Source organism: Papio anubis, chromosome 9, assembly GCF_008728515.1.
Source record: "Papio anubis isolate 15944 chromosome 9, Panubis1.0, whole genome shotgun sequence".
Taxonomy (NCBI): domain Eukaryota; kingdom Metazoa; phylum Chordata; class Mammalia; order Primates; family Cercopithecidae; genus Papio; species Papio anubis.
The window spans coordinates 4,868,190-4,885,105 of record NC_044984.1 but is presented as its reverse complement, the minus strand read 5'-3'; the positions used below and the strand labels follow the sequence as shown (position 1 = coordinate 4,885,105).

Sequence of the window (16,916 nt, the reverse complement as noted above, 5' to 3'; positions counted from 1 at the left end):
TTACAATTTACCTCCGGTCATATCCCCTCTCTGCTCAAAATCCTGGAAGAATGGCTTCCCCTGCAACTCAGAGTACAAGCGAAGTGCTGCAAAGCCCTGGCTGATGGGCCCCATTCTCCACCACTCAGCTGTCCCCGGTCCCACCTCCTGCTCTCCTGCTGGCTCACTGCCCCCCGCATGCCACAGTGCCCTCCTTGCTGTTCCTGGAACACGCCAGCCACACATCCACCTCAGGGCCTTTGCACTTAATTCTCCTCCGAGAACATTTCTAACCCTCCCGGGCACCGCACATCTACCTGGCTCCCTCTGGCCTCATTCTGCTCTTTATGCAAACATTACCTTGTAAGTCATACTTCCGTGTCTCCCCTGCTTTAAGCTGCTGTCCACCCACAACCCCGACACACACACACACACACGCACAGGCACATGCACACTCCTGCTATATTCTCTGTACTCTCTAGCCCCCTTGCTTGATTTTCCTCTGTTGCCTATACTCGCCTAGCATACAACGTATTTTAGTTATTTATTGTATTGTGCACCTTTCTCCCCAACCAGAACTCAGCCTTTGTAGGGGCATGGGCTCTTGTTGCTTTTATTCATTTCATTCACCTAGAAAAGTGCTCAGGCACTCAATGAACGCTTGCTGAATGATGAACAAATCAATGTTTCATTCACCTGGAAAAGTGCTCAGTACATAGTAGGCACTCAATAAACGCCTGCTGAATGATGAACAAATCAATGTTAGACACAGTTTGAGAAACAGACCCTCACAGGAGGTGTCAGAATTGTTGGGTTTATTTAGTAGGAAATTGGGTAGAGTTCATCTAATAGAGTTATGGGATTTATTTAGAGAAGCCTGGCAGAGAAAAGGGGTGTGTGCATGTGTGTGTGTTTTCAGGGATGTTTGACAACCACCTCCACTTGTAGTAAACAATGTGTGGGTCCCTGATTATTTGTATGTAAGTGTTTTAACTGTATGTATTAACCAGATTCCTTCATTTATTTCCTCACTCATTCATTCACCACACATTGTATGAGGGACAATTCTGTATCAGGTTCTCTGCTAGACACATGGCTAAGGCCACGGTCTCTGCTGTCCAGACTTCTGCAGCATGGTCAGGAGGCCCCAGCACTCAGGACAATCTGGGAGGGTGTGGGCATTAAAGCAACTTGGAGCCCCAGCAACAACTCGTTAGGAAAGAAGATTCCACGCAAGAAATCATCCTGATCCTTCATTTCGTCAGGAAGAGGAAAAGATATTTGAATGAGTGCCTAGCAGTGGGAATGTCCCCCACCAGAGACCCTGGAAGAGTACAGGACATGTTTGATTGCTGAGAAGTAACGTGACCTCCTTCCACTGAAGACAGGCCAAGGGAGAACAGCTGTCAGCTACAAGAACAACTTGGGTGACTAGGAAGAACGCCCTTACTGTGTCTGGGAGACCCCACACACAGCATCATCTGGCCTCCGGGAAGTCCACATAAAAAAAATAACTCAGCCCTTTTTATTTGCTCAGTCATGTGTGTATCAGAGGCAGATAACTCTAAGATCATGGGTTACGCATCTTACTTTCTTACAGAATGTCCCGTCTGTGGGCCGGGTCACGGCAGAGGGTGATCAAGCCCTCTGTGGTCACAGATCTGGTGATCTGTGAGTGGCCGTCACATCCTCCTGTGTAGTGAGGATGCCCAGAAAGCTGCAGGTGCTCTGAATTTCGGATCCCTGCCTACTCTTGTGGAGACCACTTGGCTTGTCTGCCTAACTTGGCCGTCGATATTTTCTCACGGCATAATGCACAGCCTCTGAGATTTTGCCATATGTTTATTTGCCATTCTTCCACAGCCACCCTTGTCCTGGGTGGGTCTGCAACACAACCATGCACCTCCCGGAATCCCCTGACCACCCCATAGCTGGTCTCTTTGCCCACCAGCTTTCACCCTGTTCCTACAGCTTCACCCCAACATTCTGGACCCCATCTCTAGGGACAGCGGGTCTGGTCTCAGCTTTTTCTGGCTTGGTTGCTGCTTGTGGGGGGCCTCCACAGGGATGTCAGGCCAGATCACCCAGGCAGGGGGTCTCGTCTTCTGAAGAAGTTGAGGGTTCAGCTGCTGTCAGAATTCTATGCGTAGATGTCCTTGCTTGCACCACCTGCCAGCATTTTTCCTGCCAGGGAGGAACCAGAACAAAAGGAAGTGTAGTTAGCGATATAAGGGTGTGTCGCATGAGGGATGGAACTGAGAAACCTGGAAACAACAGTGTGCTTCCTCACCCCGCTAGCATTTGCCTAGTGATCTCCTACCGGGTCCCCAGCCTTAGGCGCTCTGGTCTGTTCAAACTGTACCTCCCACTGCCACCCAGCGAACTCCGGCAACTAATCAGTGACTGTGAGCTTGTGCAACCTGAAGCCATTTCTGCCCATGTTGTCCTTAATACTGTTGTCATTAATTCTTCACCTTTAACGGCCCCCAAGTCCCTCTAGAGTCCAGTCCAACCCGTGTGCCCGACTTCCAGGCCCCAGAGAGCACAGTCTCATCTGATCTATCCAGCTGCTCTCGCTGCTCCCTGACACCTCCCACCGTCCACATGGTCGAAGGGTCCCCTCTCCCACCCTCAGCCTGGACCAACATCAGGCATGTTCCTCTCTCTCTGAAAGAGTTCCTGCCACTGCCTGGCTCCTCCTTACCCAACCCCTACACTGCCAGAATGTTCTCGAGTCTCCTTCCCACAATGCTGAGTCCAGTCCCTCTAGGCCCGGCTGAGCCCCTACGGCCAAGAGCCCCTTTGGTTGGGAAGTCCACGTAAAAAAATAACTCCACCCTTGATATTTGCCCAGTCATGTGTATATCAGAGGCAGATAACTCCCACACAGACCAGTCCTCTGCATGACTGATCTCTCTGCTGCCTTTCCCGTCTGGCCCACACGCTATTGCAAAGCCTGTGAGATGTGCTGCCCGAAGTCCTGTGTTTAACATCGGCCTCTACCGTGGCCTGGGCAAAGTTAAACTCCTCACTTGTCATCCCTGACACAATGCATGTGTCTCTGTGACTACCAGAAAGTACTCCAAGAGCAAGCCAGAGTCGCCAAACAAACCAGCAACCATTGTCAATTCTGTTTCTGCACGTGAAACAGGAGCAACAACAAGGTGTTTGTGATCTGCTTTGCAAAAGATAAATAAGGTTTCCATAAACTCCAGTTGATATCATGATTGCGCCCATGCAATGGACTTCTGCAGAAGGAAAAGACTTCACGTTTGTAATTTAAATCATTTGGGAGCAAGCCCAAAGGTCCATGGCATGGAGTAACTGGTAATCTTACTCAAGCACAAATTTAACTGTAAAGCCTGGTGTTCAGGACAGCAGTTTGCCTGGTGACTGTCACTGACTCTCTGGCGTCAGACTCACTAGGACATTGTCCGGGGGCTTCCCACTGGCTTCGTCAGGGTGCAATAGCTCTTGCAAAGTGGTGAGAAAAAAAAAAAGAGTGAAAATCTCTAGGTGCAGTTCCAGTGGCCATCAGATGAAAGTGGCCATCAGATGACCTTAGCAAAGGGTCAAAGTTTTCTTCGGTTGTTTCAAAGGGAAATGAACGGAAAACTCATTACTCTTCGCACGCACATGTGATGGAGGAAAAGCCTGTACAAGCACTTCTGCATTCATAAATGTGGAGTTGTGTCAGGTGCCTGAACACAAGTTCTAAAGGCTAAGGGTCATTAGACTCAATTCTGCTATGAATGTAAATTAAACATCAGGAGCGTTCTCCCTGGACTGTTCTATGGCTCCACCTACTGTATGTTCTTAGGGAATGCACCGTAATTTTTATATGAGCCCAAAGAAAACATCACTGGGGAAGTCCATCTGATCTAGAGTTTAAAATGACTGATTAAAAAGTTGGGATCAGCCGGACCAACATGGAGAAACCCCGTCTCTACTAAAAATACAAAATTAGCCAGGCGTGGTGGCGCATGCCTGTAATCCCAGCTACTCGGGAGGCTGAGGCAGGAGAATCGCTTGAACCGGGAAGGCGGAGGTCGCGGTGAGCCGAGATCACATCACTGCACTCCAGCCTGGGCAACAAGAGCGAAACTCCGTCTCAAAAAAAAAAACCTCCTGAAACCCTACAAAAATAACAGCAGAGGAAATTTTTACAGAGAAGAGAGGAGGTAAATTACGTAGACAAAGAAATCAGAATAGTGGATGAAAATATTAAAAACCAATTTGCAGATGATGGAAAGCCCCTGGAGAAATAGCATTTTACTTGGGAGGGGGCAAGATTTAGAGCCTGAGTCCCTGCTGATGCCAATGAGATACAACCTGATTTACCCCCAGGAACCTATAAAGGCTCAGGAGTTGAGGGTGTCAGGTGCCACAGAAGCAGGGTTGAGGGGCAGAGCTAAAAACTGGTTGCAGTTAGACACACCTTTTCAGGTCTCCTTTGCAACCTCACAAAACCAAGCACCTACTAATCCTACCACCTTGTCAAAAGATGTAAAATTTATTCTGGAGAAACTATACCAGAAGGGCCTAGACTCAAGGAAAGCTGGCACCATATAAGGCTCTGGAGGAACCGTACTGAAGGCAAGGAGTTAAGTGTGAGGGGAAATCCCACATGTTGAATGGTGAGACACTTGGCCACTTCCCCTGCTCTGCTCCCAGGGTAATATCAAACAGGCAAGTTGGAGAGTATTTTCATGGAAAAACCGAAGGATTCCAAGAAAAAAAAAAGGCCTGTAGATACTGGAGGCCCCCAGTGAGACAGCCTGATCCCAGCTTCATCACTCTGCAATAAGCTCACCACTCCACAAGCTCCAAAGACACAGAGATTCCAGTAAGCTTCTTAGTACTTCACTCGTGAAAATGAACAGAGATCCTCAAATTACAAACATCTAAGGAAAGCCTCTGAAAGGTCAAAACCAAAGACAGAAACTCAGAGAAAACAGAAAATTCCAGAAGCAAGAGAAAACTTCAGATATATTAAAAATCCTCAGATAAATAAGATGAACTATTTTATCCATGAAACAAGAAGAAGCTGCTATTATAAAAAGGAACCACCCAAGGAGAAGAAAATAATTCTTTGGAAATTAAAAATATGACAGCCAAAATCAAAACTTCAATAGAAGAGCTAGAAAACAAAGTTGAGGAACTCTCCCAGAAAGTAGAATGGAAAAGAATAGAGAAGAAATAAGGAAATTTGAGAACCAGCCCAGGGGATCCAAAGTCTTATAACAGAGTTATAGGAAAAGAGAACAGGCAAAAACAATGAAAGAACATTATTAAAGAAATAGTTTTTTAAATGTTCAAGAATTGAAAACATGCATTTCCAGACCCAGAGTGCCCACTGAACACCCAAGAAAATGGATAAAGATAGACCTACATCAAGGTATAGCATCATGAAATTTGGAAATTAGGGTATCAGATTTTACCAAAAACATCATTAGAAACTAGAAGACAATGGAGGTGGTTTTCAACCTCAAATACCATCCTCATCAAAGCTACTACTTGCAGCAGAGAGGCGGAGGGAAATATTTGGGCAATAGTAAAGGGGTGTTCCAGGACAATGGTGAAGCAACAGGCCTCGGCCATCCTGAAGCAGGGGGACAGAGTGGCCCCAGAAGTCAAGATGAAGGTGAGAGAGAGCCTGTTGCGTTTGCATGTAGGAGGAGATTTACGTTTCTGGTGGAAAGTTTCCTGAACCCCACTCTCCATTTGGGTATCAGTGATAGGTATATAGAAAACTAAACAAGGAAAAAGAAGATATTCAGTAACCCAGAAGAAAGCAAAAAGCAGTACAAGAAAGGAAACAGAATGACAACACTGCACATTATGTGGCTCGAGGAGGAATACTATTGACACCATCATAATAAAGTAGGATGAATGCTGAACTAATAAATATGTTATTTATATTACAGTGGGTTGAGATGGGTGTGTGTCTATATTGTGGAGAGTAACGGTGGGTGGTGTAAGAAAGGTAAATCCTTATCTTCCATAGTTGGAAGTCAATTTTCCTAAGACTTAAAAAATAAAAATTAAAAAGCAATGTAAGTGTGTTACAGGTCTAGCATCCCTAATCCCAAATCCAAAATCCAAAATCCAAAATGCTCCAAAATCTGAAACTTGTTGAGTGCCAACATGAAGTAGTGACACCTTTGCTTTCTGGTAGTTCAATGTACACAAACTTTGTTTCACGCACAAAGTTATTGAAAAATTACCTTCAGGCTATGTGTACAAAGTGTATATGAAACATGAATGAATTTTGGTTTAGATTTGGGTACCATCAGGAGAGAAGTTCATGTACAAAGAAATCGGAGAAGCCTTGACTCCTTGCAGCAAGGGTGGAAGGTAGGAAGCAGCAGAGCAATGCTTTCAAAATTCTAAGAAACCACGATACCCATTCTGGAATTTAACATCCATCCAGCAATTCATAAAGTTTGAGAACTGGGTAAAGGCATTTTGAGGCATGAAAACTCAAAACTCTACTTTCCTTTTACCCTTTCTTAACCCTACTGAAGGGTTTGTCCAATCCAGAGAAGAAATAAACCAAGAAAGAAGAAACACATAGTCCAGAAAAATGAAGACCCAATGTAGAAGGGAAGGAAAAGAATTCCCAGGACACCAGCTGTCCAGGGCAGAGAGAAAGCAGGCAAGACAGTGGGGGAGGGAAGGCTCCAGGGGGAAAGGAACTGAACGGTCCACAGCCTGATGCATCTGATCGCATGGGAAACCATGTTCAGAGGGCTTTTTCCAACTCCGTTGGCAAATCTGGAAAGAATTATAAACAGGAACACTGAAAATTAAGCAGGTGAAGAAAATGAGGTAATTATTAACAAAATGTTTACAAGACATTAAATTAACATTATAAACTGAACAATGAGATCACTTGGACTCGAGAAGTGGAACATCACACACCGGGGCCTATCATGGGGAGGGGGAGGGGGAAGGGATTGCTTTGGGAGTTATACCTGATGTAAATGACGAGTTGATGGGTGCTGATGAGTTGATGGGTGCAGCATACCAACATGACACAAGTATACATATGTAACAAACCTGCACATTATGCACATGTACCCTAGAACTTAAAGTATAATAATAATAAATAAATAAAAATAAATAAATAAATAAATAAAATAAAAATAAAATAAAATAAATTAACATTATAATATACTGCTTTGCAATGCAGAAAATAGTCTTTGATAGTGATAGTGACAGACACACTGAACACTGATTTAACCAAAAAATTATGGGGGAGGCAGAGAAAGTGGTAGAGTATGGCTTCATGTACAAAGGCAAGAGGTACACCATCACGCAGAGTCACAGTCCTTATGGTCCTTATGGCAGCCCAAAGGCCCTATGCAATCTGGGTCACCCTGGCTTACCCCACCCAAATTACTCTCCTCCTCATTCACCTTCCTCCAGCAGTAAAGGCCCCTTTGCTGTTCTGTTCCTCAGTTACCCCATGTCCTCCCACCTCAGGGCCTTTGCACTAGCTGTTCCCCTTGCTTAACCTGCCCCTTCCCCCATTATCCACAGGGTCCAGTCCTCCCATCCTTCAGGTTCTGTGCTCAGATGCCATCTTCTCAGTAAGCCTGCCCCTTCTCCCACTCTGTTATTTAACACTGTACTTCTTCCCTGACATTCCCTACATTACCTCTGCTGTCGTTTACTTTTCTCCACATTATTTATAATCATCTCTACAAAGGGCACCACCTCATTATAACGAGATGGTTATAGTAATATTTTATTTAAACATTTGTTTATTCTCCCTACTGGAATGAAAGCACCATGAGGACAGGGAATTCTGTTTGCTATATGTACCCATAATTTGTTTGCTGATGCATCCATGGTTAGAACAGAGTGACTGGCACATAGTAGGTGTTTTAGAAATATTGTTAAATGAAAAAGTAAATCAAGAAAGAGTAACATCTGCATTTACTGAGAAAAAAATAAAGGTCAATCTCAGAAAACAAACTTAAAATAATTGAAAGTGGTCCCTCTATGGACTGGCTTCATGGTAAGGGAGAGAGACACATGGGCAAGCTGGTTTTCCCTGGAAGCCTTATACTATTGATATGGTTTTGATCTGTGTCTCCACCCAAACTTTATGTCAAATGTAATCTCCAATATTAGAGGTGGGTCCTGGTGGGAGGTGATTGGGTAATGGGGATGGATTTCTCATGAATGGTTTAGCACCATGCCCTTAGTGCTGTCCTGGAGATAGCAAGTGAGTTCTCATGATACCTTGTTGTTTAAAAGTATGTGGCACTGCCCACCTCGCCCTCTTGCTTCTGGTTTCGCCGTGTGAACTGCCTGCTCCCACTTTGCCTTCTACCATGAGTAAAAGCTCCCTGAAGCCTCCCCAGAAGCAGACGCCTCCATGCTTCCTGTACAACCTACAGAACCGTGAGCCAATTAAACCTCTTTTCTTATAAATTATCCACTCTCAGGTATTTCCTGATAGCAACGCAAGAATGGCCTAACATAACTATTGCTTGTCTTTTCAAACTGTGTGCATATATTACTTTAATACAAAGTAAAGAATTTTAAAAACATGATTACTGTTTTGCCCTCCACCCAAATCATATTTCATTCCAATGCCAAAATGAAGTGACTATTGAATTATCTACTATTTTGTATTATTAATGCCTGGAAGTCATCCTCTTCCTCCCTTTCTGTCTATCCCACCACCTCCAATTGATTCCCAAGTACCAAAGCTTTCACCTTCCCAAAGTTCTCAAACCCATTCACCTCTTTCCATCTCCATCACTACTGCCCTAGTCCCATCTTCCACCTGGCCATGGACACAAGTTTTATCATTGGTCCACCTGCATCCATCCAGTCCCTCCAATCCATTACACTGTGGCCAGACCAATACTTTCACTCACAAATCCGATCGTATTACCCCATCGGATATGGTTAGGCTGCGTTGCCACTCAGATCTCATGTTGAATTGTAATCCTCAGTGTTGGGGCAGGACCTGGTGGGAGGTGACTGGATTATGGGGGTGGATTTCCCCCTTGCAGTTCTCATGATAGTGAGTTCCCATAAGATCTGGTTGTTTGAAAGTGTGTAGCCCTTCCCCTTTTGCTCTCTCTCTCCTGCCGCCACGTGAAGACATGGTTGCTTCTCATTCACCTTCCCACCATGACTGCAAGTTTCCTGAAACCTCTCCGGTCATGTTTCCTGTATAGCCTGTGGAACTGTGAGTCAATTAAACCTCTGTTCTTCACAAATTACCCAGTCTCAGGTAGCTCTTTATAGCAGTGTGAGAACTACCAAACCATTTCACCACCCCACCACTTGAAACCCATCTAAGGCATTCATCCCGTGGCTCCAAGGCTGAAGATAAAACTCATAACCTGTGGACCTAGCTCCAAGCTCACCGTGCTCATACTTACCATGTTCCTCTCATCATGGGGCCTTTGGATACACTGTCCCCTCTCCCTGGAATGTGGTTTCTACCTCCTCTGACTATTTAACTCCTGTTAATCATTCAAATATCAGCTAAAATGTCATTGAGTTAAATGTCCCTAATTTGGACTTTCATAGCAGTTTTGTGGGTATCAGTTTCCAGTAACATGTGCACAGTTGCAATTTTAAATTTTGACTTAATGGATTAACATCTCCTTCCACTCCTCCTCATCAGCACACACACACATGCACACACACACACACACATACACATACATACATATAAGCTCCATAAAAGGAAGAAATCTTTTGTTTCATTAATCACTATATTCCCAGTGCCTAGAAGACAGGAGGACCTCAATACATACATGCTGAAAAATTTGTATGATACACTAGGCTTTCCTGTGGCAACAACCAGTATGTATTGCTTTAGTTTAATTAACATTTATTCATCTGTCTCATCTCTACCCTACAATTCTACAACTTGGAGATCGCATGTTTTTTCTTTGAATGCCCTGTTTCCCTCTCTCCTCTCTATATTACCAGTCCCCATTTTTAGATTAAAATTTAAATTTCTGGAAATGGAAATGTACTGACAGAAAGGGTGCAAAAGGTCATGTGTTGTATGGGTTTCTATGCCGGCAAGCTAACATGGTACAAAACCCTCCTTCACACTTTGCCTTTTAGACATCATCATTGATGGTATATTTCCAGCACTTCACACATGATCTTTAAATACGTTACCTTCCTCTGCACTTCAATACATATTCAATTGGCTGAATTCCACTGAACATCTGATAGAGCACTTTAGGCAAATCTAATGATTTTCATCTTGCCTCAAGTTTATTAAGTTTTAACACCAATGCTTTGTGCTGCAGACGTCTCTATTTTCTTCTCACTTTGATAAAATAAGGACAAAAAATTGCCAAAAATAAGATTAAATAAATCTTACTAAATATTTCTTATTTATCTTAGAATCTTAATAAATTGCCAATTTATTATGCATACAGCATTATTATACAGAAAAGATAGTGATACTGGCTGGCTGATGGGGCCACCATGAGAATGCTCATCTGTCACCTAATGCACACGATTCTAAATTCAGCATAAGATGGGGACATCAGTGGACTCTAAATTTGAATGTCAAATGTTGAGCACCACTTGTTCATACCCCTTGTGCAATTAGGTACTGCCTGATAATCCAATATTAATGTCACCCTTTGCTGAGTAAAATGAGTTTAAATTCATCCTTTCTTTTTCTTCCTGCTTATCAGGACTATATGATCAACCAAATATTCTTTAAAGTTCCTTCTAAGGAGTAAGACTATCAGATTGTCTTCCTTAAATAAGCTCCCCTTCAGACACAAGCTGCAATCAACATGGGCAGTCCTAAATTTTTATGTTCGCAATATAATACAATTGAGAATCTTCCTTGTGTGCACTTTAAAAACACCCAATCCTCTGCCTCCAGTTAGTCTCGGGCAATAGCTGGCTATTGAGGGACACATCCCTAAGTGGGCTCCGCTCCCCAGAGCTTGGGCTATGCCACATCAGCAGGGAATTCTGGGACCAGAATCTGAACCATCCTTCTTGCTGACCCAGTGCGTGCCACTGACCATCTCAGTCTTGTTGGAGTTAGGCTCAACAGATGTTTCCCAAGCATTCTGCCATTTCTGTGATTGATGTGGAACATGTCATCCCTTAAAACCTCGAGCTTGGTAAAATTTTCTGCTTCCCTCAGATTTGTCACCAGAGCCCTGTGCATTCATTCCCAGGAGGTAAAGAAGTGGCATGCAACAAGTTAGGGCTACCGCCGCTCTGGCTGGTGTGAGATGGTATCTCATTGTGGGTTTGACTTGCATTTCTCTAATGATGAGTGATATTGAGCTTTTTTCATATGCTTATTGACCACGTGCATGCCTTCTTTAGAAAAGTGTCTGTTCAGGTCTCTTGCCCACTTTTTAATGGGGTTGTTACCTACAGGAAAATTATCCAGACACTCTCAAGGGTCACTTTATCTTTAAGAGGATATATATCATAATTATCAATGAAATGCAAACAAAATACCATTTTAGGCCCAAATCAACTGCTTCCTTCTACAACTAGAATATTCAGGAATGACATAAACTTATGATTTTTCCCTGTTTGCCTCTTACCATAGCCATCCACTATAACTTTTCATGATGGAAGTTTTTTCTCTTCCAAAAAAAAAGTACACACTCATTATGAATAATTCACTGACTTCAGAAAACTATAAAAAAGAAATAAAAATTGTGCATGTACCTTCTACTCAGAAAAAAACAAGCACTTTGCCTTTGGAGTCACATAAACTTGGTCTTAGGCCAGTTGCTCGGTGGCCTCCTCTGGTAAATGGAAATTATAATTGAAGCTATCCACAATGGGAGGATTTAAGATAATGTTGATATAAGGCACAGTGTTCTGTAACTACTAGCTATGACTATTATTATTAATATACATCCAGTCTTTTTTTCTGTGCGTGTATACGTATATGTCAATGGGCATGTTTTCTGTTTCCACAAGGTGGCTTTTGTTTCCTGAATAGTTATTTAGAAAATACATTGCTTTCGGTGGTGCAAGCCTGTAATACTACACTTTGGGAGGCCGAGACGGGTGGATCACGAGGTCAGGAGATCAAGACCATCCTGGCTAACACGGTGAAACCCCATCTCTACTAAAAAATACAAAAAACTAGCCAGGCGAGGTGGTGGGCGCCTGTAGTCCCAGCTACTTGGGAGGCTGAGGCAGGAGAATGGCGTAAACCCCGGAGGCGGAGCTTGCAGTGAGCTGAGATCCGGCTACTGCACTACAGCCTGGGTGACAGAGCAAGACTCCGTCTCAAAAAAAAAAAAAGGAAAATACATTGCTTTGATAAATAAATACATTTGACTTTGAACAACTTGGGAATTAGGGTTGCCGACTCCTGAGCAGTTGAAACTTTGCATATAACTTTTGACTCCCCCAAAACTTAACTGCTAATAACCTCCTGTTGACCAGAAGCCTTGCTGATGACACAAGAAGTCATTTAACACATATTTTTGTATGTTATATGTATTATGTAGTATATTCTTACAATAAAGTAAGCTAGAGAAAAGAAAATGTTAGGAAAATGATAAGGAAGAGAAAATATAGTTACTGGTTATTAAGTGGAAGTGTATCATTGTAAAGGTCTTCATCCTCATTGTCTTCACACCGAGTAGGCTGAGGAGGAGGAGGAAGAGGAAGGGCTGGTCTTGCTGTTCCAGGGGTGGCAGAAGCAGAAGAAAATCCATGCATAAGTGGGCTCACGCTGTTTAAACCCATGGTGTTTACAGGTCAACTGCATTCAATTTATTAAGATTATAAATCTTTAAACCAAGTCTTCCTTAAGCTTTTGAGTTCAACGCACAAACTTTATTATTCTATGCATAAGCAGAGTTTGCCTGCTTTTTTATGTATATTATGCCTGAACTCCTGAGAGCCTTTGAAAGCAATCAGAGCAGGAGAACATCTTTAAGGGTATGTATTATGGACCAATGTTTGTGTTTCCCCAAAACTCATATGCTGAAGCCCTACATCTCAGAATGCCCATATTTGAAGATGGACCTCTAAGTAAGTAGTTAAGGTTACATGAGGTCATAAGGGTGGGGTCCTAGTCCCATGGGATTGGTGACCTCATAAAAAGGGGAGACACACTGGAGCTCTTTCTCACTCTATGCACAGAGGAAAGGCCATGTGCATCCTCAGTGAGAAGGCAGTCATCTGCAAGCCAGGAAGAGAGCCCTCACCAGAAACAAATTTGCTGACAGCTTGATGATGGATTTCTAGCTACCACAGCAGTTAAAAAATAAGTCTCTGTTATGGAAGCCTCCAAGTGTACGGCATTTAGTTATGCAGATAGGTTATATGCTCTGTTCAAAATCAGGCAGCAGATCAACAGCAAATAGACATAACAAAGTTTCTCACTTTTCAGAGAGACTGAGTAAACTGGACCATCATATCCCATTTCATGTAGGCTACACTTGAAAAGCAATAAGAGATCAAGAAAAGCAGTTGTCTTCAGTCGCTGCTCTGCAAATAGTATCACCCTGTAAACTCACTGGTAGCCCCCAGTGTGTATAAGGTGCCATGCTGCCACCTCTCAGTATCAAAGGCACGGAGCAGGGCTCCTAGACAAGCCAGGAGCCACAGATGCTGCAGGGTTTGTTTCTGAATAAACCTATTCATCAAACATCTCCACTCAACTTGATTCCCAGGCAGCTCTGAAATTTTTATGGAGGTCATTCCAAGAATAAAAGAGACACTGTTCCTTACCACCCCCTCCAAGCAGTCAGAGGAAGGAGTTCCCAGGCTCCTGGAGAGGGTCAAGGGGATGCCACTGTGGCCATGGCCACAAGAGGTGGAACTTATGGGACCCTGCAGCCGAGGCCAGTCAGATGATGCCACCCCATCCCTCCCTACCTTATGCCCTCTTAGTGGGTGTGCTTATTCTACCCAGAGTGGAACACTTGGAGAGCCGTCTCCACAGCCTAGTGCAGCAGCACCCAAATACAAAGGTTCTCTTCAAACCGCCGCTGAGCTGCAGAGCCCACACTCAGGCCGTCTATCCATGCACTCCCAGCAGATGCTCAGTAAGTGACTGTAGCCTCTTCTGCTTGGGTTTCCATAAAAGCCTCCCATAGGTGGAGCAACAAACTCAGGAAACTTACTTACATTTATGGGTTTATTACAAATGATAGTGATGAAGAGATGCACAGGGCAAGGTATGGAGAAGGGGCACAGAGCTTCTATGCCCTCTCAGGGTGTGCCACCTTCTAGGAACCTCAATGTGTTCAGCTATCCAGAAGCTCTTTGAAACCAGTCCTTTTTGGAGTTTTTATGGAGGCTTCATTACATAGGCATGATTGATCTAACCACTGGCCATTGATGATTGCCTTGACCTTCAGCCCCTCACCCCTTGGTGGGGCAGGATTGAAAGTTCTAGCCCTATAATCCTGCCTTGGTCTTTTCAGTGACCAGCCACTGTCCTGAAGCTATCCAGGGTCTGCCAGCCATCAGTAAACTCATTGACATACAAAAAGACATCACTTTGGAGATCCCTATGCCAGGAAAGAAGATGAAGACCAAATATATATTCCACAATATCACAGTTAGCAATTATAAGCAATGTCAATGACAAAATATTTCTCCTGGGTGAGCCGCCCGGGCATGTCTCCCTGCAACTGGCTATATCAGACACTACTCCCACTGGGTCCCCTCCATGCTAGTCTCTCCCACTCCCATCTTGCTTCAGCCAGAGTCATCATTCCTAAATGTGACCTGAGCATGTCACTTTGATCTAAAACTCCTGCTTGCTCCCATGGCCTTCAGAATGAATCCCACTTCTAAGCAGCTTCATGACTCTTCACAATCTTGAATCCAACTTATTTTTCTAGCCTTTCCTGCACCCTTTCTCTTACTCCATATAACCCAGGCTCCTGGGTCCTTGAACACAGCATCCCATGCTTGAGCCCCATGCCATTTCTCTTATTAAAAATTTTATTTTCAACAATGAAAATTCCAAGTCATCTTCCAAGGCCCTGCTGAAGTGTTAATTCCTCTGAGAAACCCTCCCTGACCCCCTCCAGTGCCAAGGAAGAATTTGTTGCTCTTCCTCACTTACCCAGACCACCCGCTACCTGCCTTCACAGTATCACTTACTTCAGAGTCCACCTGATCTACTCGCTGTGGGCAGAGTCCAATTAACAAGAGTGAGGTCTGGTATAAAGACAGTGACTTTTGGCCAGGCGTGGTGGCTCGTGCCTGTAATCCCAGCACTTTGGGAGGCCAAGGCAGGTGGATCACCCGAGGTCAGAGTTCATGACCAGCCTGGCCAACATGGTGAAAGTCCATATCAACTAAAAATACAAAAAAAAAAAAAAAAAAAAATAGCCAGGCATGGTGGCAGGCACTTGTAATCCCAGTTACTCGGGAGGGGGCTGAGGCAGGAGAATCACTTGAACCCAGGAGGTGGAGGTTGCAGTGAGTCAAGGTTGTGCCATTGCACTCAAGCCGGGTAACAAGAGTGAAACTCCATCTCAAAAAAAAAAGAGAGTGACTTTTTATTCCATAGTTACCTTAGAGGAAGAAGTATAGGCTTCCTGCCTTAAGGGTACCACTTTGCCTTTGGAACAGAAAGAAGGTTCTTTTTAAAGGGGGCCTAGCATGAATGACATGCAGGAGAGGAAGCCAGCAGGTGGGGGTACACATATTGGCTTCGGTGCCTTATCAATCAGATAGCTGAGTTGATGTCTTTGTGGGCAGAACTAGGTTGTTAAAGGCAACCAAAACTCTCCAGGTGGGAGAGAGTTTCATAACAGGCAACTTTGGGTTGGAGATTGACTGTTGTCCCATGAGGAAGTCTCCTGGTGGCAGAGTTCCACTCTGGAGCTTCTAAGCGCATAGTTAGATGAAATTGCCCTGTAGGGAGTGTCTGCTGAAGGGGAGGTAAAGGTTAGAACTACATTTCCAAAGGGCTAAGTAGGAAGTGGAGAGCAGGGGGAAATGGAGAAAAAAAGGAAAGAAAAAAAAAATTTAGAAATATCATTCTCTTTTTCTTAGAAAAATGGGAGTACTCAATTATACTTGCATTTATTAATTTCCCCCCTATAGACTCCAAGAATGCTAAATTCCTAATCCCAGTAGTTGAACCCAATACATTGGTTAGGCTACATTTTACCAGTTAACACAACTATTGTGCCTTAAGTCAGTCTTCATATCCAGTTCACTTTTCAGTCCCTGACCCCTTGGGTCAGACCAGGCACCTTTCCTTTCTGTCCATATGATTCTCACTCCATGAAATCAGCTGGGCAAGAGGGCTTAGAACGACTTCTGGGTCTTGTTCTCTTACCCTCCTGAAAGTTGCCTCTAAAAGAGCTTGTCACAGATTTTGGCTCCAAGGTAGATGACAGTAAGAGACCCCACTTTGGCCTGCAATTCCAGTTGTGGGTTTCAACTCAGTCTTTTACTGGAGAGCCCTGAATTGCAGGTAGCTGGGTCCTGCTTTGGATACGAATAAAGTGGTGCCTTGCTGCCTGCATTGGTCTTTACTGTCAGAACCCACTGGTGGTAAGGCATGAACAGCAGGGCAAGATCCGGGCCCTCATGTAAGCCCTAAAAGTCTGCCCTAAACTCCCAAGCCCCTACCTCTACCATTTACCATCATTGTACTAGAGTCAGCTGTTGACTTGTATCTGCCATCTAGATTTGACCTTCTTAGAAGATTAAAGTTTTACTCACCTTTAATTCTCTAGTGCCTCATACATATAGGCTTACTATAAATGTCTATTTAAAAAAAATAAGTGAATACAAGACACCATGTAAGTTTCTTCTTCCACACCCTACTAGTTCCCAACCCAGCTGTCACCCCCACCACTGCTGCCTTTGTGCTCTCAGAACCCCAATTCTGTTCAGGTTTCTGGAAGCCAACACTTTTGACTTCAAAGAAGTCCTTCAAAGAAGACAGACTGGCTGGGCAC

The 16,916-nt window shown here is 43.9% G+C and overlaps 1 protein-coding gene across 1 annotated transcript in view; it reads right to left on the bottom strand.

The window, feature by feature from the left end:
- Positions 1 to 1,803: 1,803 nt before the first annotated feature.
- The window catches only part of KCNA6 (potassium voltage-gated channel subfamily A member 6), a 39,761-nt gene continuing 24,648 nt past the window's right edge, over positions 1,804 to 16,916 (bottom strand). The window contains exon 3 of the mRNA XM_009180019.4: positions 1,804 to 2,163. The gene's annotated coding sequence lies outside the window, so the exon portion shown is untranslated. The remainder of the gene's footprint in view (positions 2,164 to 16,916) is intronic.